The sequence below is a fragment of the Scyliorhinus torazame genome, chromosome 24 (assembly GCF_047496885.1).
Source record: "Scyliorhinus torazame isolate Kashiwa2021f chromosome 24, sScyTor2.1, whole genome shotgun sequence".
In the NCBI taxonomy this organism is placed as follows: Eukaryota; Metazoa; Chordata; class Chondrichthyes; order Carcharhiniformes; family Scyliorhinidae; genus Scyliorhinus; species Scyliorhinus torazame.
Genome location: NC_092730.1, coordinates 36,067,378 through 36,090,828, shown reverse-complemented (window position 1 = coordinate 36,090,828; position 23,451 = coordinate 36,067,378). Strand labels below are relative to the sequence as shown.

The window sequence follows — 23,451 nt, the reverse complement described above, 5'->3', positions numbered from 1 at the left end:
AAACTTCACGTCGCTCCGATCATAGACTCTCAGTGCCTTCGTGTGAGGAACGGATAGAGCCGGAATTCGGTCCTTGTTGATCGGAGCAACTGATCAATGCAGCAATGAGAAGCTGCTTAACCCCCAGCGGCTTGGGGAAGGATGGCACTCAGATACAGGACTCTTGTTTGAAATGAAACGACGATGAAGATTGAATTTAAGTCGATTTGTGCACGGAGCTTAGTTTTGACGACGACGCATCAGGATGACCAGGCGGTCTAAGATGCTGCGTTCAGATCGCAGTCGCTTTTGGAGTCGTGGGTTAGAATCCCACTCCTGATATTGACTTTTCCTCCACGAGATTTAACTTCTCCAGCAAGATTTTCAACCTCAGGAATTTCATTGGAAAAGCGTTGGCCTGAGGTCATGAGATTCCTGCTTAAATACGCACAGCAAGACCCCACAGGCAAAAGCCCAGTTAATGACTCGATAATCTGCTTCAGTGACTCTGGTTGAGGAATTCATATTGATCTCAGGACCCCGGGTAAAATTCGTCTTCTCAACTTATAAATAGTGTGGCTGGTTTAATTGTTCACAACCGTCCGAGAGGGGACGTTGGGAACTCGGTTTCTATTGTGATTTATTGCTCGATAAGCTTTATTTCCTTATTGCCCCACTGTGAGGTATTACTGGATATCGTTATACTATAATTTAGTATACAAAATTATGAGGGGCAGAGACAGAGTGGATAGTCAGAGGCTTTTCCCCAGGGTAGAGGGGTCAATTACTAGGGGGCATAGGTTTAAGGTGAGAGGGGCAAAGTTTAGAGTAGATGTACGAGGCAAGTTTTTTACGCAGAGGGTAGTGGGTGCCTGGAACTCACTACCGGAGGAGGTAGTGGAAGCAGGGACGATAGGGACATTTAAGGGGCATCTTGACAAATATATGAATAGGATGGGAATAGAAGGATACGGACCCAGGAAGTGTAGAAGATTGTAGTTTAGTCGGGCAGTATGGTCGGCACGGGCTTGGAGGGCCGAAGGGCCTGTTCCTGTGCTGTACATTTCTTTGTTCTTTGTTATATATCAATATTGCCCCTCTATGGGGTACTACTGGATAACGTTTCCCGTGCAGCTTTGACAAATTGTCACGTGGACTAGAAACGTTAGCTCTTTTCTCTCCCTGCAGATGCTTTCAGACCTGCTGAGACTTTAAAACATTTTCTCCGTGGTTCCCTCTGCGTGAGCTTTACAATGTTGCAATGTGTCATGCTGGACGCTTTGTTTCAGGAGGCAGTCACATCCGGTAGAATAAGTACTGTTAATTCGGACAGTGGTCAGGGACAGAGTGGTGTGACTGCAAGGGATGCATGTAGGAGGATCCTGAGTTTAGGAGTTGAGGAGCCTCTGCCCTTGACCTTGTCCAACAGGCAGGAGGCAGTTACTCCCTGTGTGGATGAGGAAGAGGGCTGTAGGGAGGATGCGTTGACTGACCACTGCACCGTGGTACAGGGAGCCATTCAAGAGGGGCGAGCAAAAAGACAAGTGGTAGTTGTACGGGATTCTATAATTAGGGGGATTGATGTCATCCTTTGTAAGCCAGATCGAGAGTCCCACATGGTATGTTGCCTGCCCGATGCCAGGGTGAGGGACATCTCTGATCGGCTTGAAATGATTTTGGAGAGGGAGGGGGAGGATCCAGTTGTTGTGGTCCACGTGGGGACTAACAACATAGGTAAGACTCGGAAACAGGACCTGTTTGGGGATTATCAAACACTAGGGACTAAATTAAAGAACAGGTCTTCCAGGGTTATAATCTCTGGATTACTACCCGAGCCACGTGCCAATTGGCATAGGGTTGAGAAAATTAGAGAAGTTTTCCGCACTAAAGGAGTGGTGCGGGAAAGAGGGATTCCATTTCATGGGGCATTGGCATCAGTACTAGGGCAGGAGGGACCTGTACCGTTGGGACGGACTTCACCTGAACCATTCTGGGACCAGTGTTCTAGCGAATAGGATAAATAGGTTGGTCACAAGGACTTTAAACTAGCAAGTTGGGGGGGAAGGGAAATGTAAAGCTATGGACAGTATAATGGTTAATGGAGATTAAGGCAGCAGGTTACGTGACAGGTTATTATGTAGAGATATGGGTTCAAAGACAAGGAAAATTAGGAGAAATGGTAAGAGGAAAAATAAATTGCGAAAAGTTACTGATCAAGGTGTTAGGATTCATAACAAAGACATAAAAAACAGCATAAGTGTACTTTACCTGAATGCTCGTAGTATACGAAATAAGGTAACTGAGTTGATGGCGCCAATCATCGTGAATGACTATGATTTAGTGGCCATTCCTGAAACATGGTTAAAAGATGGTCACGACTGGGAGTAAAATATCCAAGGGTTTCACACGATACGAAAGGATAGAATGGACGGTAAGGGCGGTGGTGTAGCATTGTTGTTTAAGGATGGCTTCCGGGCAATAGTAAGGGATGATATTGGTGTTATGGAGGACAAGGTTGAATCAATTTGGGGGAAATCAGGAATAGTAAGGCGAAAAGGTCACTGATAGGAGTAGTCTATAGGCCACCAAATAGTAACAGGATGGTAGGGAAGGCAATAAGCAAAGAAATAACAGATGCATGTAGAAATGGCACAGCGGTTATCATGGGAGATTTTAATCTGCATATCGATTGGTTTAACCAGGTTGGTAAAGGCAGCCTTGAGGAGGAGTTTATAGAATGTGCCCGGGATAATTTCCTGGAACAGTATGTAATAGAACCTACAAGGGAACAAGCGGTCCTAGATCTGGTCCTGTGTAATGAGGCAGGATTGATTAATGATCTCATAGTTCGGGATCCTCTTGGAAGGAGCGACCACAATATGGTGGAATTTAAAATACAGTTGGAGGATGACAAGGTAAAATCAAACACTAGTGTTTTGTGCTTAAACAAAGGCGATTACAATGGGATGAGAGAATAACTAGCTAAGGTAGACTGGGAGCAAATACTTCATGGTGAAGCAGTTGAGGAACAGTGGAGAACCTTCCGAGCGATCTTTCACAGTGTTCAGAAAAGGTTCATACCGACAAAAAAGAAAGACGGTAGAAAGGGGAAAAATCGACCGTGGATATCTAAGGAGGTGAGGGAGAGTGTCAAATTGAAGGAAAAAACATACAAAGTGTCAAAAATTAGTGGGAGACTAGAGGACTGGGAAGTCTTTAGGGGACAACAGAAAACTACTTTAAAAAGCCATAAAGAAGAGTAAGGTAGACTATGAAAGTAAACTGGCTGAGAACATAAAAGCAGATAGTAAAAGCTTCTACAAATATATAATGATGTGGAGATGCCGGCGTTGGGCTGGGGTGAGCACAGTACGAAGTCTTACAACACCAGGTTCAAGTCCAACAGGTTTGTTTCGATGTCACTAGCTTTCGGAGCGCTGCTCCTTCCTCAGGTGAATGAGACCTCTTCATTCAGACCTCTTCATTCACCTGAGGAAGGAGCAGCGCTCCGAAAGCTAGTGACATCGAAACAAACCTGTTGGACTTTAACCTGGTGTTGTAAGACTTCGTACAAATATATAAGACAAAAAAGAGTGGCTAAGGTAAATATTGGTCCTTTGGAAGATGAGAAGGGAGATTTAATAATAGGAGACGGGGAATTGGCTGAGGAACTGAACAGGTTTTTTGGGTCAGTCTTCACAGTGGAGGACACAAATAACATGCCAGTGACTGATGGAAAAAATATATGATAGGTGAGGACCTTTGAGATGATTGTAATCACTAAGGAGGCAATATTGGGCAAGCTAATGGGGCTAAAGGTAGACAAGTCTCCTGGCCCTGATGGGCTGCATCCCAGGGTGTTAAAAGAGATGGCTAGGGAAATTGTAAACGCAGTAGTGATAATTTATCAAAATTCACTAGACTCTGGGGTGGTCCCAGAGGATTGGAATGTAGCAAACGTGACACCACTGGTTAAAAAAGGAGGTCGGCAGGAAGCGGGTAATTATAGGCCGGTAAGCTTAACTTCGGTTGTAGGGAAAATGCTGGAATCTATCATTAAGGAGGAAATAGCGGGGCACCTGGAGGGACATTGTCCCATTGGGCAGACGCAGCATGGGTTCACAAAGGGTAGTTCGTGTCTGACTACTTTGGTAGAATTTTTTGTGGACGTTACCAGTGCAGTAGATAACGGGGAGCCAATGGATGTGGTATATTTGGATTTCCAGAAAGCTTTTGACAAGGTGCCGCACAAAAGGTTGCTGCATAAACTAAAGATGCATGGCATTGAGGGTAAAGTGGTAGCATGGGTAGAGGATTGGTTAACTAACAGAAAGCAGAGAGTGGGGATCAATGCGTGTTTCTCTGGTTGGCAACCTGTAACTAGTGGGGTCCCTCAAGGATCAGTGTTGGGCCCGCAGTTGTTCACAATTTACAGAGACGATTTGGAGTTGGGGACCAAGTGCAATGTGTGAAAATCTGCAGACGACACTAAGATGAGTGGTAAAGCAAAAAGTGCAGAGGATACCGGAAGCCTGTAGAAGGATTTGGTAGGTTAGGTGAATGGGCTAGGGTCTGGCAGATGGAGTTCAATGTTGCCAAGTGTGAGGCTATCCATGTTGGGAGGAATAACAGCAGAATGGATTATTATTTAAACGGTAAGATGTTAAAACATGCTGCTGTGCAGAGGGACCTGGGTGTGCTGGTGCACGAGTCGCAAAAAGTTGGTGTGCAGGTGCAACAGGTGATTAAGAAGGCTAATCGAGTTTTGTTTTTCATTGCTAGAGGGATGGAGTTCAAGACTAGTGAGGTTATGCTGCAATTGTATAGGGTGTTGTTGAGGCCGCATCTGGAGTATTGTGTTCAGTTTTGGTCTCCTTACCTTAGAAAGGACATATTGGCACTGGAGGGACTGCAGAGGAGATTCACTAGGTTGATCCCAGAGTTGAGGGGATTAGATTATGACGAGAGGTTGAGCAGACTGGGACTGTACTCATTGGAGTTTAGAATGATGCGGGGGGGATCTTATTGAGACATATAAAATTATGAAGGGAATAGATAGGATAGATGCGGGCAGGTTGTTTCCACTGGTCGGGGAAAACAGAATCAGGGGGCATAGCCTCAAAATAAGGGGAGGTAGATTTAGGACGGAGTGTAGGAGGAACTTCTTCACCCAAAGGGTTGTGAATCTCTGGAATTCCTTGCCCAGTGAAGCAGTTGAGGCTCCTTCTTTAAACGTTTTTAAGAAAAAGATAGATGTCTTTCTAAAGAATAAAGGGATTCGGGGATATGGTGAACCGGCCGGAGAGTGGAGCTGAGTCCACAAAGATCAGCCATGATCTCATTAAATGGCGGAGCCGGCTCGAGGGGCCAGATGGCCTACTCCTGTTCCTAGTTCTTATGTTCTTATGTCTTCTTCATTCATGGGACTAATGTCGGGATGAGACTGCAAGAAACATTCTGATAGGTATTTGCTTCAAAGCAAACAGGAACGTGTGTTGTGTTTACTTTTGGTGTGAGGGAGAATGTAAATAGCAGAGAACAGCCTCGAATCCTCGACCTCAGGCTAATAACCCAGCACGCTTCCGCTGCGGCACTCTGCTCCTTAAACCAGGAGACACAACATTACTGCCCTGCGGTAGCCACACAGCTATTCACTTCCTCATTTATTCTTTCAACAAGAACACACGTTTTAGCACACTGATTCTGGTCAGCATATTTCAGTTAATTTACCTTCGTGCTCAGTGTTTGTTCTGTGAAGGTGATGTGATTTCTTCTGTGACGTTGTTCTGATGGGAAAGTGGGAGTGACTGGAATCACCTTCATAGAATGAAGTTCGGGAAGAAAGTTTCACCTCTTTGGGAACGTTGTTCACGTTGTTACTGATTTCTTCAAACTTTGCCTCAAGACCGGCGCCGAAAAGCGTCATCCACGAGCAGAGTGGCGCAGCGGAAGCGTGCTGGGCCCATAACCCAGAGGTCGATGGATCGAAACCATCCTCTGCTATTTATATTCTCACTCACACCAAACGGAAACATGTGGCGATTTGTCATCAGCACATCTGCCTTTTTATTTATTAGTATCAAAAATTTGCTTTCACTCCGATCCGCTCTTTGACACCTGTTCTCACAGTACAGTCGAGGTGACGATGTTGCCTTCTCCCAGAACACTCTTCTGCCGCCTCTACTGGATGAACGTTCACCTGTTTGGACACTGGAGGGGTTCTTCGGCTACTTTTCTGTGAAAACAAGACCGGAAGCAGCTGTGGAAGGAGATTGCCGTCGCCAGAATGCAACTCTCCAATTGGATGCTTCACATCGTTCAGATTTTAGTCTCTCAACATCTTCGTGTGAGGAACAGGTAGAGCGGAGATTCGGTACTTCTTGATTGAAGCAAACTGACCAATGAAGCAACGAGAAGCTCCTTAACCTCCAGCGGCTTGGAGAAGGAGGGCACTAACATAGAGGAGACTGGCTGGCATTCAAAAGTAGGAAAAGCATATGTTGTTTGAAATTAAATGACGATAAAGATAGAATTTAAGTCGATTTGTGCACGGATCTCACTTTTGCCGCCAGCGCATCAGGATGGCTGAGTGGTCAAAGGCGCAGCGTTCAGGTCGCAGTCTCTTCTGGAAACATGGGTTCAGATCGCATTCCTGATATTGACTTTTCCTCCACGAGGTTAAATTTCTCCAGCGAGATTTTCAACCTCACGAAGATCCAATTCCTCCCTTTGAATGGGAAAGGTTTGGTCTCAGGACATGAGATTCCTGCTTAAATACGCACAGCAAGACCCAACATCATAGAATCATAGAATTTACAGTGCAGAAGGAGGCCATTCGGCCCATCGAGTCTGCACCGGCTCTTGGAAAGAGCACCCTACCCAAGGTCCATGCAAAAGCCCAGTTAATGACTCGATAATCTGCTTCAGTTACTCTGGTTGAGGAATTAATAGAGATCCCAGGACTCAGGGTAAAATTCGTCTTCTCTTGTAAATAGTCTGGCACGTTCGACTGTTCACATCCATCCGAGAGGGGAAGATGGGAACTCGGTTTCTATTGTGATTCATTGCTCGATAAAGATTTATTTCCTTATTGGCCCCCTGCGAGATATTACTGGATATCGTTATCTATCTATATTGCCCCGCCGTGGGGTACTACTGGAGAACGTTTCCGGTCCAGCGATGACTAAGGGTAACCTGCACTCGAAAAGTTAGCTCTTTTCTCTCCTTGCAGATGCTGTCAGACATGCTGAGACTTTAAAACATTTTCTCCGTGGTTCCCTCTGTGTGAGCTTTACAATGTTGTAATGTGTCATGCTCCCATCTTCATTCCAGGGATTAATGTCGGGATGTGACTGCAAGACATTTCTGACAGGTATCTGCTGCAAAGCAAACAGGAGGACCGTGCGTTATGTTTACTTTTGGTATGAGGAAGAATGTAAATAGCAGAGAACAGCCTCGATTCCTCGTCCTCAGGGTAATGGCCCAGCACGGTTTCCCTACCGAACTCTCCTCCTGAAACCAGGAGGTACGTCATTACTGCCCTGCGGCAGCCACACAACTATTCACTTCCTCATTTTTTCTTTCAACAAGAATACACATTTGAGCACACTGATTCTGGTCAGCACAGTTCAGATAATTTAGTTTCGTGCTGAATGGTTGTTCTGTGAAGGTGATGTGATTGATTCTGTGACGTTGTTCTGATGGGAATGTGGGGAGTGACTGGAATCATCTTCATAGAACGAAGTTCGGGACGGCAGTTTCACCCGTCTGGGAACATAAATCACGCTGTTACTGATTTCTTCAAACCTTGCCTCAAGTCCGACCCCGAAGAGAGTCAACCACGAGCAGAGTGGCGCAGCGGAAGCGTGCTGGGCCCATAACCCAGAAGTCGATGGATTGAAAGCATCCTCTGCTATTTATATTCTCACTCACACCAAACGGAAACAAGTTGCTATTTGTCAGCAGCACATCTGCGATTTTCTTTATTGGTGTCAAAGTATTGCTTTCAGTCTGATCCGGTCTTGGACACCTGTTCTTCAGCTACCCACACTGCAGTCGATGTGACTAAGTTGACTTCTCCCAGAACACTCTTCTGGCGCCTCCACTGGATGACCGTTCACCTGTTTGGACACTGGAGGGGTTGTTCGGCTCCATGTCTCTGAAACCAGCAAAGGGAGCAGCTGTGGAGAGATATTGCAGTCGCCAGAATGCAACTCTCCAATTGGATACTTCACGTCTCTCAGATCTTAGACATACAATACCGTCGTGCGAGGAACAGGTTGAGCGGGACTTTGGTCCTTGTTGATTGGAGCAAACTGATGAATGCAGCAATGAGAAGCTCCTTAACCCCCAGCAGTTTGGACAAGGATGGCACTCAGATACAGGACACTGGGTGGGGTTCAAAAGTAGCTAAAGCATATCTTGTTTGAAATGAAATGACAATGAAGATAGAATTTAAGTCGATTTGTACACGGAACTTGTTTTTGACGCCAGCGCATCACGATGGCCGAGTGGCTTATGGCGCTGTGTTAAGGTCGCAGTCTTCTCTGGAGACGTGGGTTCGAATCGCACTTGTGACATTAACTTTTCCTCCACGAAATGTTCAACCCCAGGAAGATCCAATACCTCACATTCAATGGGCAAGCGGTGGTACGGACTTTGTAGAATGGAGCAAACTGATCAATGCAGAAATGAGAGCTCCTTAACACACAGCGTCTTGGAGAAGAATGGCATTCAGATACAAGAGTCTGGTTGGCGTTCAAAAATAGTAAAACCACATCTAGTTTGAAATGAAATGATGATGAAAATTGAATTAAAATCGATTTGCCCATGGAGCATATCTTGGATCACAGCGCGTCAGGATGGCCGAGCGGTCCAAGGCGCTGCGTTGAGGTTGCAGTCTCCTCTGGAGGCGTGGGTTCGAATCCCACTTCTGACATTAACTTTTCCTCCACGAGGTTACGTGTTTCCAGCAAACCGTTCAACACCAGGAAAATCCAATACCTCCGATTCAATTGGGAAGCGGTGGCGTCAGGACATGAGATTCCTGCTCACATTCGCAAAGCAAGGCCCAACAGACAGAAGCCCAGTCCATGACTGGATGATCTGCTCAGTGAGCCTGGTTGAGGAAATAATATTGATCGCAGGACTCCGGGTAAAATTCCTCTTCTCTTTTTGTAAATAGCTTGTCTTGTTGGGTGGTCGAAGTGACTCAGTTGACCTCTCCCAGAATCCTCATCTGCCGCCTTTACTGGATCAACTTCCTGCTGTTTGGACACTGGAGGGGTTATTCGGCTACTTGTCTGTGTAAGCAGCACCAGAAGCAGCTGTGGAGAGAGATTCCAGTCGCCAGTATACAACTGTCTAGTTGGATCCTTCACGCCGCTCGGATCTTAGACTCTCTATACCTTTGTGTGAGGAACAGTAAGGCGGCAGTTCGGACTTTCTTGATTAGAGAAAACTGTTCAATGCAGCAATGAGAATCTTCTTAAACACCACCGGCTTGGAGAAGGATGGCACTCAGACACAAGACTCTGCTGGGGTTCAAAAATAGTAAAATCACATCAAGCTTGGAATGTAAAGACAATGAAGATAGAATTTAAATAGATTTGTGCACGGAGCATATATTTTGTCGCAAAGTGGCAGCGTGGCCGAGCGGTCGCAGGCGCTGCGCTGCGCTGCGCTAAGGTCGCAGTCTTCTCTGGAGGCGTGGGTTCGAATCCTACTTCAGACATTAACGTTTCCTCCACGAGGTTATGTGTTTCCAGCAAAGCGTTCAACGCCAGGGAGATCTAATATCTCCGATTCAACAGGTGGCGTCAGGACATAAGATTCCTGCTTATCATCCGCACAGCAAGACCCCACAGACAGAAACACAGTCCATGACTGGATCATCTGCTCAGTGAGTCTGGTTGAGGAATTAATATTAAGCGCAGGACGCTGGGTAAAGTTTCTCTTCTCTAGTAAATAGTTTGGCTGGTTGGAATGTCGAGGTATCTCAGTTGACCTCCCCAGAATCCTATTCTGCAATGAACTTCCTCCTGTTTGGACACTTCACGGTTCTTCAGCTGCTTGTTTGTGAAAGCAGCAGCAGACGCAGCTGTGGAGAGAGATTCCATTCGCCAGGATGCAACTCTCCAATTGGATCCTTCACTCCACTCAGATCTTAGACTCTCAATACCTTCGTGTGAGGAACAGGTAGGCGGCAGTTAGGTCTTTGTTGATTGGAGAAAACTGATCAATGCAGCAATGAGGAGGTCATTACCGCTCAGGGGCTTGGACAAGCATGGCTCTCCGATACAGGATTCTGGCTGGGGTTAAAAAAATAGGAAAAGAGCGTTAAGTTCGAAATGAAATGTCGGTGAAGGTTGAATTTAAATCGATTTGTGCATGGAGCATATCTTTGGCCACACCTCGTCAGGATGGCCGAGCGGTCGAAGGCACTGCGGTAAGGTCGCAGTCTCCTCTGGAGACGTGGGTTCGAATCCCATTTCTGACATTAACTTTTCCTCCACGCAATGTTCAACCCCAGGAAGATCCAATACCTCACATTCAATGGGCAAGCGGTGGCCTCAGGACATGAGATTCCTGCTTGAATTCGTACAGCATGTCCCGAAAGGCAGAAGCCCAGTTCATGACAGTAGTAGTTTAAATCCTGCCGGTGGCCAGGGACAGCAGGGTGCGACTGCAAGTCAGGCAGGTAACGGGAAGCAGCAGTCAGGAACTCAGGAGCCTCAGCACTTGACCCTGTCCAACAGGTATGAGGCACTTGCTCCCTGTGTGGATGGCGAACAGGGCTGCAGGAAGGATGAGTCAGCTGACCAAGGCACCATGGTTCAGCAGGCCATTCAAGGGGAGGGAGTAAATAGGCAAGTTGTAGTTGTAGGGGATTCTATTATCAGGGGGATAGATAGTATCCTTTGTGAGCAGGATAAAGGGTCCCGCATGATAAGCTGCCTGCCCGGTGCGAGGGTGCGGGACATCTCTGACCGGCTTGAAAGGATACGGGTGAGGGAGGGGGCGGACCCAGTTGTTGTGGTCCATGTCGATACCAACAACATAGGAAAGTCTAGAAAAGAGGACCTGTTTAGAGATTATAAAGAGCTAGGATTCAAATTAAAAAACAGGTTCTCAAGGGTCATAATCTCCGGATTACTGCCCGAGCCACGTGCAAATTGGCATAGGGAGGCAAGAATAAGGGAAGATAATACGTGACTGAAAGAGAGGTGTGGGAAAGAGGGGTTCCTTTTCATGGGACACTGGCATCAGTTTTAGGACAGGGGGGACCTATACCGTTGGGATGGTCTCCACCTGAACCGAGCTGGGACCAGTGTTCTGGCGAAAAGAGTAAATAGGGTGGTCAGTCGGACTTTAAACTAGAGAATGGTGGGGGGGGGGGAGTCAGGGAACCATGAGGTGAAGTAATCAGTGGGAAGCGTAGCTGCTTAGGAATACAAAAACGCACGAAAAGACAGAACTCAGGAGAGGTTACGATAGTCCCCGTCCCACAAAATATGACACAGTGTATGGAAAGCCTCAGTAAACCGAGGTCCACCACACTAAGAAAACAAAAAGTGACGGTCAATAGAGAATTAAAGGTGCTATATTTAAATGCGCGCAGTGTACGGAACAAGGTAGATGAGCTTGTGGCCCAGATTATGACTGGCAGGTATGATGTGGTAGGCATCACAGAGACGTGGTTGCAGGGGGTTCAGGACTGACATTTAAACCTCCAGGGATTCACAACCTATCGAAGAGACAGAGAGGTGGGCAGAGGGGGCGGGGCTGCCTTGTTAATTAGGAATGAAATTAAATCGATAGCACTAAACGACATAGGGTCAGATGATGTGGAGTCTGCGTGGGTAGAGTTGAGGAACCACAAAGGCAAAAAACCCCATAATGGGTGTTATGTACTGGCCTCCTAACAGTGGTCAGGACCAGGGTCACAAAATGCACCACGAAATAGAAAGTGCGTGTCAGAAAGGCAAGGTCACAGTGATCATGGGGGACTTTAATGTGCAGGTGGACAGGGTAGATAATGCTGCCAGTGGACCCAAGGAAAGGGAATTAATTGAATGTTTACAGGAGGGGTCTTTTTGGAACAGCTTGTGATGGAGCCCACGAGGGGACAGGCATTCTGGACTTAGTTTTATGTAATGAGCCAGAATTGATTAAAGATCTTAAAGTAAGGGCACACTTAGGAGGCAGTGATCATAATATGGTAGAATTCAATCTCCAAATTGAAAGAAAGAAGATAGAATCAGATGTAAATGTGTGACAGTTAAATAAAGGTAACTACAGGGGCATGAGGGAGGAACTGACGAAAATCGACTGGGAGCAGAGCCTAGTGGGAAAGACAGTAGAACAGCAATGGCCGGAGTTTCTGGGAGTAATTGAGGGCACAGTACAGATGTTCGTCCCAAAGAAAAGAAAGGTTATCAGAGGGGGGATTAGGCAGCCATGGCTGACAAAGGAAGTTAGGGAATGCATCAAAGCAACAGAGAAAGCCTATAATGTGGCAAAGAGTAGTGGGAAGTCAGAAGATTGGGAAGGCTACAAAAACAAACAGGATAACAAAGAGAGAAATAAGGAAAGAGAGGATCAATTATGAAGGTAGGCCAGCAAGTAACATTAGGATTGATAATAAAAGTTTCTTTAAATACATTAAAAACAAACGGGAGGCAAAAGTAGACATTGGGCCGCTCCAAAATGTCCCTGGTAATCTACTGATGGGAGACAAGGAAACAGCTGAGGAACTAAATAAGTACTTTGCGTCAGTCTTCACAGTAGAAGACATGAGTAATATCCCAACAATTCAGGAGAGTCAGGGGGCTGAGTTGAATATTGTATCCATCACAAAGGAGAAAGTGCTAGAGAAACAAAGAGGTCTAAAAATTGATAAATCTCCGGGCCCAGATGGGATACATCCTAGAGTTCTAAAGGAGATATCTGAAGAAATAGTGGAGGCGTTAGTTATGATCTTTCAAAAGTCACTGGAGTCAGGGAAAGTCCCAGAGGATTGGAAAATCGCTGTTGTAACCCCCCTGTTCAAGAAGGGAACAAGGAAAAAGATGGAAAATTATAGGCCAATTAGTCTATCCTCAGTTGTTAGCAAGATTCTAGAATCCATTGTTAAGGATGAGATTTCTAAATTCTTGTCAGTGCGGGGTAGGATCAGGACAAGTCAGCATGGATTTAGTAAGGGGAGGTCGTGCCTGACAAACCTGTTAGAGTTCTTTGAAGAGATAACACATAGGTTAGACCAAGGAGAGCCAATGGATGTTATCTATCTTGACTTCCAAAAGGCCTTTGATAAGGTGCCTCACGGGAGACTGCTGAGTAAAATAAGGGCCCATGGTATTCGAGGCAAGGTACTAACATGGATTGACGATTGGCTGTCAGGCAGAAGGCAGAGAGTTGGGATTAAAGGTTCTTTTTCGGAATTGCAACCGGTGACGAGTGGTCTCCAGCAGGGTTCAGTGTTGGGGCCACAGCTGTTCTCTTTATATATTAACGATGTAGATGACGAGACTGGGGGCATTCTGGCTAAGTTTGCCGATGATACAAAGATAGGTGGAGGGGCAGGTAGTATGGAGGAGGTGGGGAGGCTGCAGAAAGATTTAGACAGTTTAGGAAAGTGGTCCAAGAAATGGCTGATGAAATTCAACGTGGGCAAGTGCGAGGTCTTGCACTTTGGAAAAAAGAATAGAGGCATGGACTATTTTCTAAACGGTGACAAAATTCATAATGCTGAAGAGCGAAGGGACTTGGGAGTCCTAGTCCAGGATTCTCTCAAGGTAAACTTGCAGGTTGAGTCCGTAATTAAGAAAGCAAATGCAATGTTGTCATTTATCTCAAGAGGCTTGGAATATAAAAGCAGGGATGTACTTCTGAAGCTTTATAAAGCATTAGTTAGGCCCCATTTAGAATACTGTGAGAAATGTTGGGCCCCACACCTCAGGAAGGACATACTGGCACTGGAGCGGGTCCAGCTGAGATTCACACGGATGTTCCCAGGAATGGTAGGCCTAACATACGATGAACGTCTGAGGATCCTGGGATTATATTCATTGGAGGTTAGGAGGTTGAGGGGAGATCTAATAGAAACTTACAAGATAATGAATGGCTTAGATAGGGTGGACGTAGGGAAGTTGTTTCCATGAGCAGGGGAGACTAGGACCCGGGGGCACAGCCTTAGAATAAAAGGGAATCACTTTCGAACAGAGATGAGGAGAAATTTCTTCAGCCAAAGAGTAGTGGGTCTGTGGAATTCATTGCCACAGAGGGCGGTGGAGGCCGGGACGTTGAGTGTCTTGAAGACAGAAGTTGATAAATTCTTGATTTCTCGAGGAATTAAGGGCTTGTATTGAGAGCGGGTAAATGGAGTTGAAATCAGCCATGATTGAATGGTGGAGTGGACTCGATGGGCCGAATGGCCTTGCTTCCGCTCCTATGTCTTATGGTCTTATGACGGGATGATATGCTCAGTGAGTCTAGTTGACTAATTAATATTGATCCCAGGACTTCGGGTAAAAATCCTCTTCTCTTGGTGTAAATAGCTTGTCTTGTTGGATTGTCGAGATGACTCAGTTGACCTCTCCCAGAATCCTCTTCTACCGCCTTTACTGGATCAACTTCTTCCTGTTTGGACACTGGAGGGGTTATTCGGATACTTGTCTGTGTAAGCAGCACCAGAAGCAGCTGTGGAGAGAGATTCCAGTCGCCAGTATGCAACTGTCTAGTTGGATCCTTCACGCCGGTCAGATCTTAGACTCTCTATACCTTCGTGTGAGGAACAGCAAGGCGGCAGTTCGGACTTTCTTGATTAGAGAAAACTGATAAAGAAGCAATGAGAATCTCCTTAACCCCCAGCGGCTTGGAGAAGGAAGGCTCTCAGATACAGGACACTGGCTGGGGTTCAAAAATAGTAAAATCACATCAAGTTTGGAAAGAAATGTCAATGAAGATAGAATTTAAATAGATTTGTGCACGGGGCATATATTTTGTCGTAACGCGTCAGGATGTCCGATCGGTCAAAGGCGCTGCGTTAAGGTGGCACTCTCCTCTGGAGGCGTGGGTTCGAATCCCACTTCTAACATTAACTTTTCCCCCATGTAATGTTCAACCCCAGTAAGGTCCATTACTTCGATTCCATGGGGAAGTGGTGGCCTCAGGACGTGAGATTCCTGCTTTAGTTGGCAGAACAAGACCCTACAGGCAGATGCCCAGTTCACGATAGATGATCTGGTCAGTGAGTCTGTTTGAGCAATTAATTTTGATCCCAGGGCGCCTGCCAAAATTTCTCTTCCCTTGTTGTTAATAGCCGGTCTGGTTGGATTGTCGAGGTGATTCAGTTGACTTCTCCCAGAATCCTTTTCTGCCGCCTTAACTGGATGCACTTCATCCTGTTTGAACACTGGAGTGGTTATTAGGCTACTAGTCTGTGAAATCATCACCAGAAGCAGCTGTGGAGAGAGATTCCAGTCGCCACGATGCAGCTGTTATATTGGATCCTTCACGCCTCTCAGATCTTAGATTCTCAATACCTTCGTGTGAGGAACAGGTCGGCGGCAGTTCCGTCTTTGTTGATTGGAGCAAACAGATCAGTGCAGCAATGAGAAGCTCCTCAAACCCCAGCGGCTTGGAGAAGGATGGCACCCAGATACGGGACTCTGGCTGGGTTACAGAAATAGGAAAAGCATATCAAGTTTGAAAAGAAATGCAAGTGCAGGTAGAATTTAAATCGATTTGTGCATGGAGCATATATTTGGCCACACCTCGTCAGGATGGCCGAGCTGCCGAAGGCGCTGCGTTAAGGTCACAGTCTCCTCTGGAGGCGTGGCTTCGAGTCCCACTTCTGACATTAACTTTTCCTCCACGAGGTTACGTTTCTGCAGCAAAACGTTGAAGTTCAGGAAGATGCAATACCTCCGATTCAATGGGGAATTGGTGGCCTCAGAACATGTGATTCTTCCTTAAATTGGCACAGCAAAACCCCACAGGCAATAGCACAGTTAATGACTGGATGATCTGCTCTGTGGTTGAGGAATTAATATTGATCCCAGGACGCCGGGTCGAATTCCTCTTCTCTTGTTGTAAATAGCCTGTCTGGCTGGATTGTCGAGGTGACTCAGTTGACCTCTCCCAGAATCCTCTTGTGCCGCCTTTGCTGGATGAATGTCCTCCTGTTTGGACGCTGAAGGGGTTCTTTGTCTACTTGTCTGTGAAAGCAGCACCAGAAGCAGCTGTGGAGAGAGATTCCAGTCGCCAGGATGCAACTGTCTAATTGGAGCTTTCACGCCGCTCAGATCTTAGACTCTCAACACCTTCGCGTGAGAAACTGGTAGGCGGCAGCTCGGTCTTTGATGATTGGAGCAAACTGATCAATGCAGCAATGAGAAGCTCGTTAAACACCAGCGGCTTGGAGAAGGACGGCACTAAGATACGGGACTCTGGCTGGTGTTCAGAAATAGGAAAAGCACATGAAGTGTGAAAAGAAATTACGATGAATATAGAATTTAAATCGATTTGTGCACGGAGCATATGTTTTGTCACAAAGCGTTAGGATGGCCGAGCGGTCGAAGGCGCTGCGTTAAGTTTGCAGTCTCCTCTGGAAGCGTGCGTTCGAATTCCCTTCTGACATTAACATTTCTTCCACGAGGTTATGTTTCTCAAACAAAATGTTCAACCCCAGGAAGATCCAATACCTCCGGTTCAATTGGGAAGTGGTGGCCTCAGGACATGAGATGAACTTCCTCCTGTGTGGACACAGAAGGGGTTCTTTGTCGACTTGTCTGTGAAAGCGGCACCAGAAGCAGCTGTGGAGAGAGATTCCAGTCGCCAGGATGCAACTGTCTAATTGGAGCTTTCACGCCGCTCAGATCTTAGACTCTCAATACCTTCAAGTGAGGAACAGGTAGGCGGCAGCTCGGTCTTTGTTGATTGGAGCAAACTGATCAATGCAGCAATGAAAAGCTCCTTAACCCCCCCCCCCCCCCCCCCCCCAGCGGCTTGGAGAAAGATCGCACTCAGATGCAGGTCTCTGGCTGGGGTTCAAAAATAGGAAAAGCACATCTTGTTTGAAAGGAAATTACGAAGAAGATAGAATTTAAATCGATTTGTGCACGGAGCATATCTGTTGCCACAGCGCGGCAGGGTGGCCGAACGTTCGAAGGCGCTGCTTTAAGGTCCCAGTCGCAGCATTAAGATCGCAGTCTTCTCTGAGGCCTGTGTTCGACTCCCACTTCTGACATTAACTTTTCTTCCACGAGGTTACATTTCTCCAGCAAAATGTTCAACTACCAAACATCCAATACCTCCAATTCAATGGGGAACCGTTGGCCTCAGGACGTGAGATTCCTGCTTAAATTGGCACAGCAATACCCCACTGGCAAAATCCCAGCTAGTGACCGGATAATCTGCTCAGTGACTCTGGTTGAGGAATTAATATGGATCCCAGGACTCCGGGCAAAATTCCTCTTCACTTGTTGTAAATAGTCTGGCTGGTTGGATTGTCGAGGTGACTCATTTAACCTCTCACATAATCCTCTTCTGCCGCTTTTACTGCATGAAACTCCTCCTGTTTGGACACTGAAGGTGTTTTTTGGCTACTTGTCTGTGAATGCAGGAGCAGAAGCAGCTGTGGAGAGAGATTCCAGTCGCGAGAATGCAACTCTCTAATTGCATGCTTCACGCCGCTCAGATCTTAGACTCTCAATAGCTTCGTGTGAGGAACAGGTCGGCGGCAGTTCGGGTTTTTTGATTGGATCAAACAGATCAATGCATCAATGAGAAGCTTCTTAACCGCCAGAGGCTTGCAGAAGAATGGCACCCAGATACGTGACTCTGGCTGGCGTTCAAAAATAGGAAAAGCACATCTCGTTCGAAATGAAATAACGGTGAAGATCGAACTTAAATCTATTTATGCACGGAGCATACCCTTTGCCACAAAGCGTCAGGATAGCAGAGCGGTTGATGGCGCTGCGTTAAGGTCGCAGTTTCCTCTGGAGGCGTAGGTTTGAATTCAACATCTGACATTAACATTACCTCCACGAGGTTACATTTCTCAAGAAAAATATTCAACCCCAGGATGATCCAATATCTCCCATGCAATGGGAGAGGTGGCCTCGTATCGTGCGATTCGTGCTTAAATTCCCACAGGAAAAAGCCCACTTAATGAATGGATAATCTGCTCAGTGACTCTGGTTGAAGCAGTAATATTAATCCTAGGACTCCGGGTATAATTCCTCTTATCTTGTAAATAATCTGTCTGGTTGGATTGTCGCGGTTACTCAGTTGACTTCTCCCAGAGTCCTCTTCTGCCGCCTTTACTGGATGAACGTCCTCCTGTTTGGACACTGCAGGGGTTCTTTGGCTACTTGTCTGTGAAAGCAGCAAGAGAAGCAGCTGTGGAGAAAGATTCCAGTCGCAAGAATGCAACAGTCTAATTGCATCCTTCACGCCGCTCAGATCTACGACTCTCAATAATGAGGAACAGGTCGGCGGCAGTTTGGTCTTTGTTGATTGGAGCAAACAGGTCAATGCAGCGTTGAGAAACTCCATAACCCCCAGCGGCTTGGAGAAGGATGCCAGTCGGATGCAAGACTCTGGCTGTGGTTCAAAAATAGGAAAATCACATCGAGTTTAGAATGAAATGATGATTAAGAAAGATCTCAAATCGATTTGTGCACGGAGCAGGGCTTCTGCCAGAGCGCCTCAGGATGGCCGAGCGATCGTAGACACTGCATTCAGGTGGCAGTTTCCTCTGGAGGCGTGTGTTCGAATCCCACTGCTGACATTAACTTTTCGTCCACGAGGTTACATTTCTGCAGCAAAATGTTCAACCTCAGGAAGGTCCAATAACTCAGATACAATGGGGAAGCGGTGGCCTCAGGACATGAGATTCCTGCTTCGATTCGCACAAGAAGACCGTACAGATAGAAACCCAATTCAGGGCTGGATGATCTGCTCAGTGACTCTGGTTGAGGAATTAACATTGATCCCAGGACTCCGGGTAAAATTCCTCTTCTCTTGTTGTGAGTAGTTTGGTTGGTTGGATTGTCAAGGTAAACTCAGTTTTTCGAAGAGGTCACAAAGATGATTGATGCAGGTAGGGCAGTGGATGTTATCTATATGGACTTCAGTAAGGCCTTTGACAAGGTCCCTCATGGTAGACCGGCACAAAAATTGAAGTCACACGGGATCAGGGGTGAGCTGGCAAGTTAGATCGAGAACTGGTTAGGTCATAGAAGGCAGAGTGCAGCAATGGAAGGGTGATTTCCTAATTGGAGGGCTGTGACTAGTGGTGTTCCGCAGGGATCAGTGCTGGGACCTTTGCTGTTCTTAGAAAACATAAATGATTTGGAGGAAAATGTAACTGGTCTGATAAGTAAGTTTGCAGACGACACACAGGTTGGTGGAATTGCGGATAGAGATGAGGACAGTCAGCGGACACCGCAGGATTTAGATCGTTTGGAGACGTGGGTGGAGAGATGGCAGATGGCGTTTAATCCGGACAAATGTGAGGTAATGCATTTTGGAAGGTCTAATGGAGGTAGGGAATATACAGTGAATGGTAGAACACTCGAGAGTATTGAAAGTCAGAGAGATCAAGGTGAACAGGTCCACAGGTCATTGAAAGGGACAACACAGGTGGAGAAGGTAGTCAGAAAGGCATACGGCATGCTTGCCTTCATTGGCCGGGGCACTAAGTACACGAATTGGCACGTCACGTTGCAGCTGTATAGAACCTTAGTTTGGCCACACTTTGAGTAGAGTGTTCAATTCTGGTCGCCACACTACCAGAAGGGTGTGGAGGCTTTATGAAGGGTGCAGAAGAGATTTACCAGGATGATGCCCGGTATGGAGGGCATTAGTTATGAGGAGCGGTTGAATAAACTCGGTTTGTTCTCACTGGAACGACGGAGGTTGACGGGCGAGCTGATAGTGGTCTACAAAATTATGAGGGGCATAGACACAGTGGATAGTCAGAGGCATTTGCCCAGGCTAGGGGTGTTAATTACTGGGCGGCATCGGTTTAAGGTGCGCGGGGCAATGTTTAGAGGAGATGTACGAGGCACGTTTTTTACACTGAGGGTAGTGGGTGCCTGGAACTCGCTGCCGGAGGAGGCGGTGGGACCATGGACGATAGTAACATGGAAGGGGCATTTTGACAAATACAGGAATAGGATGGGAATAGAGGGATACGGAACCAGGAAGTGTAGAAGATTTTAGTTTAGACGGGCAGCATGGTCGGCACGGGCTTGGAGGGCCGAAGGGCCTGTTCCTGTGCTGTACTTTTCTTTGTTCTTTGTTCTTGTTTGAAATGAAATGACAATGACGATAGAATTTAAATCGATTCGTGCACGGAACACACCGTTTGTCACAGTGCGTACCGATGGCCGAGCGGATGAAGGTGCTGCGTTTCGGTCACAGTCTCCTCTGGAGACGTGAGTTCGAATCCCACTTCTGACATTAAGTTTTCCTCCACGTGGTTACATTTCTCCAGCAAAATGATCAACGCCAGGAAGATCCAATACCTCCCATTCAATGGGGAAGCGTTGTCCTCCGGGAATGAGATTCCTGCGTATATTCGCACAGCGAGACCCCACAGGCAGATGCCCAGTTCATCACTGGATAATTTGCTCATGACTCTATTTGAGGAATTAATAATGATCCCAGGATTCCGGGTAAATGTCTCGTCTCTTGTTGTAAATAGTCTGGCTGGTTCGATTGTCGAGGTGTCTCAGTCGACATCTCCCAGAATACTCTTCTGCCGCCTTTACTGGATGAACGTCCTCCTGTTTGGACACTGAAGGGTTTTCTGGCTACTTGTTTGTGAAAGCAGCACCAGAAGCAGCTGTGGAGAGAGATTCCAGTCGCAAGGATGCAACTGTATAATTGGATCCTTCACGCCGCTCAGATCTTAGACTCTCAATGTCTTCATGTGAGGAACAGGTCGGCGGGAGTTCGGTCTTTGTTGATTGCAGCAAACTGATCAATGCAACGACGCGAAGCTCCTTAACCCCCAGCGGCTTGGAGAAGGACGGCACTCAGATACAGGACTCTGGCTGGTGTTCAAAAATAGGAAAAGCACAACTGATTAGAAATGAAATGACAATGAAGATAGAATTTAAAGTTGTTCAGTGAGCGATGGTGGTATAATGGTGAGCATAGATGCCTTCCAAGCAGTTGACCTGGGTTCGATTCCCAGCCATCGCAGAAAAAACTTATTTCGAAATTTTGGGCAGCAAGGTAGCACAGTTGTTTCACAGCTCCAGGGTTCCAGGTTCCATTGTTGTAAATAGTCTGGCTGGTTGGATTGTCGGACGTGAATCAGCTGGCTTCTTCCAGAAAGTTCTTCTGCCGCCTTTACAGCATGAACATCCTCGTGTTTGGCACTGGAGGCGTTATTCGGCTACTTGTCTGTGAAAGCAGCACCAGATGCAGCTGTGCAGAGAGATTCCAGTCGCCAGGATGCAACTGTCTCATTGGATCCTTCCCGCCACTCAGATCTTAGACTCTTAATACCTTCGTGTAAGGAACAGTTAGACGGCAGTACGGACTTTGTTGATTGGAGCAAACTGATCAATGCAGAAATGAGAGCTCCTTAACACACAGCGCGTTGGAGAACGATCGCATTCAGACGCAAGAGTCTGGCTGGCGTTCAAAAATAGTAAAACCACATCTAGTTTGAAATGAAATGAAGATGAAAATTAAATTTAAATCGATTTGCGCATGGAGCAGATCTTTGGCCACAGTGCGTCAGGATGGCCGAGCGGTCGAAGGCGCTGCGTTAAGGTCGCACTCTCCTCTGGAGGCGTGGGTTCGAATGCCACTTCTGACATTCCCTTTTCCTCCACGTGGTTACGTTTCTCCAGCAATATTTGCAACACCAGGACGATCCAATACCTCCCATTCAATGGGGAAGCGGTGGCCTCCTGGAATGAGATTCCTGCTGATATTCGCACAGCAAGACCCCACAGGCAAAAGCCCAGTTCATCACTGGATAATCTGCTCATGACTCTATTTGAGGAATTAATAATGATCCCAGGATTCCTGGTAAATGTCTCGTCTCTTGTTGTAAATAGTCTGGCTGGTTGGATTGTCGAGGTGTCTCAGTCGACATCTCCCAGAAAACTCTTCTGCCGCCTTTACTGGATGAACGTCCTCCTGTTTGGACACTGAAGGGTTTTCTGGCTACTTGTTTGTGAAAGCAGCACCAGAAGCAGCTGTGGAGAGAGATTCCAGTCGCAAGGATGCAACTGTATAATTGGATCCTTCACGCCGCTCAGATCTTAGACTCTCAATATCTTCATGTGAGGAACAGGTCGGCGGGAGTTCGCTCTTTGTTGATTGCAGCAAACTGATCAATGCAACGACGCGAAGCTCCTTAACCCCCAGCGGCTTGGAGAAGGACGGCACTCAGATGCAGGACTCTGGCTGGTGTTCAAAAATAGGAAAAGCACAACTGATTAGAAATGAAATGACAATGAAGATAGAATTTAAAGTGCTTCAGTGAGCGATGGTGGTATAATGGTGAGCATAGCTGCCTTCCAAGCAGTTGACCTGGGTTCGATTCCCAGCCATCGCAGAAAAAACTTATTTCGAAATTTTGGGCAGCAAGGTAGCACAGTTGTTTCACAGCTCCAGGGTTCCAGGTTCGATTCCCGGCTTGGGTCACTGTCTGTGCGGAGTCTGCACGTTCTCCCCATGTCTGCGTGAATTTCACCCCGGGTGCTCCGGTTTCCTCCCACGGCATAAAGACGAGCTGGCTAGGGGAATTGGTCATGCGTAATTGCCCTTAGTGTCCAAAAAGGTAGGAAGGATTATTGGGTTGCGGGGTGAGGGTGATAGGATGGAATTGAGGTCTTAAGTGGATCGGTGCAGACTCGATGGGCCGAATGGACTCCTTCTGCACTGTATGTTCTATGTCTATTTGTGCACCGAGCATAACAGTTTCTGCAGCTCGTCAGGGTGGCCGAGCGGTCGAAGGCGCGGGTTAAGGACGCAGTCTCCTCTGGAGGCGTGCGTTAGAATCCTACTTCTGACATTGCCTTTTTTTCCACGAGGTTACATTTCTCCAAAAATTGTTGAACCCCAGGAAGATCTCATACCTCCCATTCAATGGGGTAGCGGTGGCCTCGGGACGCGAGATTCGTACTTAAATTCGCACAGCAAGACCCCACAGTCAGAAGCCCAGTTCATGACTGGATGATATGCTCAGTGACTCTGGTTGACGAATTAATACTGATACCAGGACTCCGGGTAAATTTCCACTTCCATTGTTGTAAATAGTCTGGCTGGTTGGATTGTCGGACGTGAATCAGCTGGCTTCTTCCAGAAAGTTCTTCTGCCGCCTTTACAGCATGAACATCCTCGTGTTTGGCACTGGAGGCGTTATTCGGCTACTTGTCTGTGAAAGCAGCACCAGATGCAGCTGTGCAGAGAGATTCCAGTCGCCAGGATGCAACT

At 46.8% G+C, this 23,451-nt stretch overlaps 6 non-coding genes across 6 annotated transcripts; all 6 read left to right on the top strand.

The window, feature by feature from the left end:
- Positions 1-5,910: 5,910 nt before the first annotated feature.
- On the top strand, positions 5,911-5,982 carry trnam-cau (transfer RNA methionine (anticodon CAU)). The gene has a single exon. It is a non-coding gene; the product is annotated as a tRNA-Met (tRNA).
- A 2,852-nt stretch (positions 5,983-8,834) lies between these two features.
- trnal-gag (transfer RNA leucine (anticodon GAG)) lies at positions 8,835-8,917 on the top strand. Its single transcript has one exon. It is a non-coding gene; the product is annotated as a tRNA-Leu (tRNA).
- Positions 8,918-10,394: 1,477 nt separating this feature from the next.
- On the top strand, positions 10,395-10,477 carry trnal-aag (transfer RNA leucine (anticodon AAG)). The gene has a single exon. It is a non-coding gene; the product is annotated as a tRNA-Leu (tRNA).
- Positions 10,478-21,126: 10,649 nt separating this feature from the next.
- Positions 21,127-21,198, top strand: trnag-ucc (transfer RNA glycine (anticodon UCC)). Its single transcript has one exon. It is a non-coding gene; the product is annotated as a tRNA-Gly (tRNA).
- Positions 21,199-21,740: 542 nt separating this feature from the next.
- Positions 21,741-21,823, top strand: trnal-aag (transfer RNA leucine (anticodon AAG)). Its single transcript has one exon. It is a non-coding gene; the product is annotated as a tRNA-Leu (tRNA).
- A 675-nt stretch (positions 21,824-22,498) lies between these two features.
- On the top strand, positions 22,499-22,570 carry trnag-ucc (transfer RNA glycine (anticodon UCC)). Its single transcript has one exon. It is a non-coding gene; the product is annotated as a tRNA-Gly (tRNA).
- Positions 22,571-23,451: the final 881 nt, after the last annotated feature.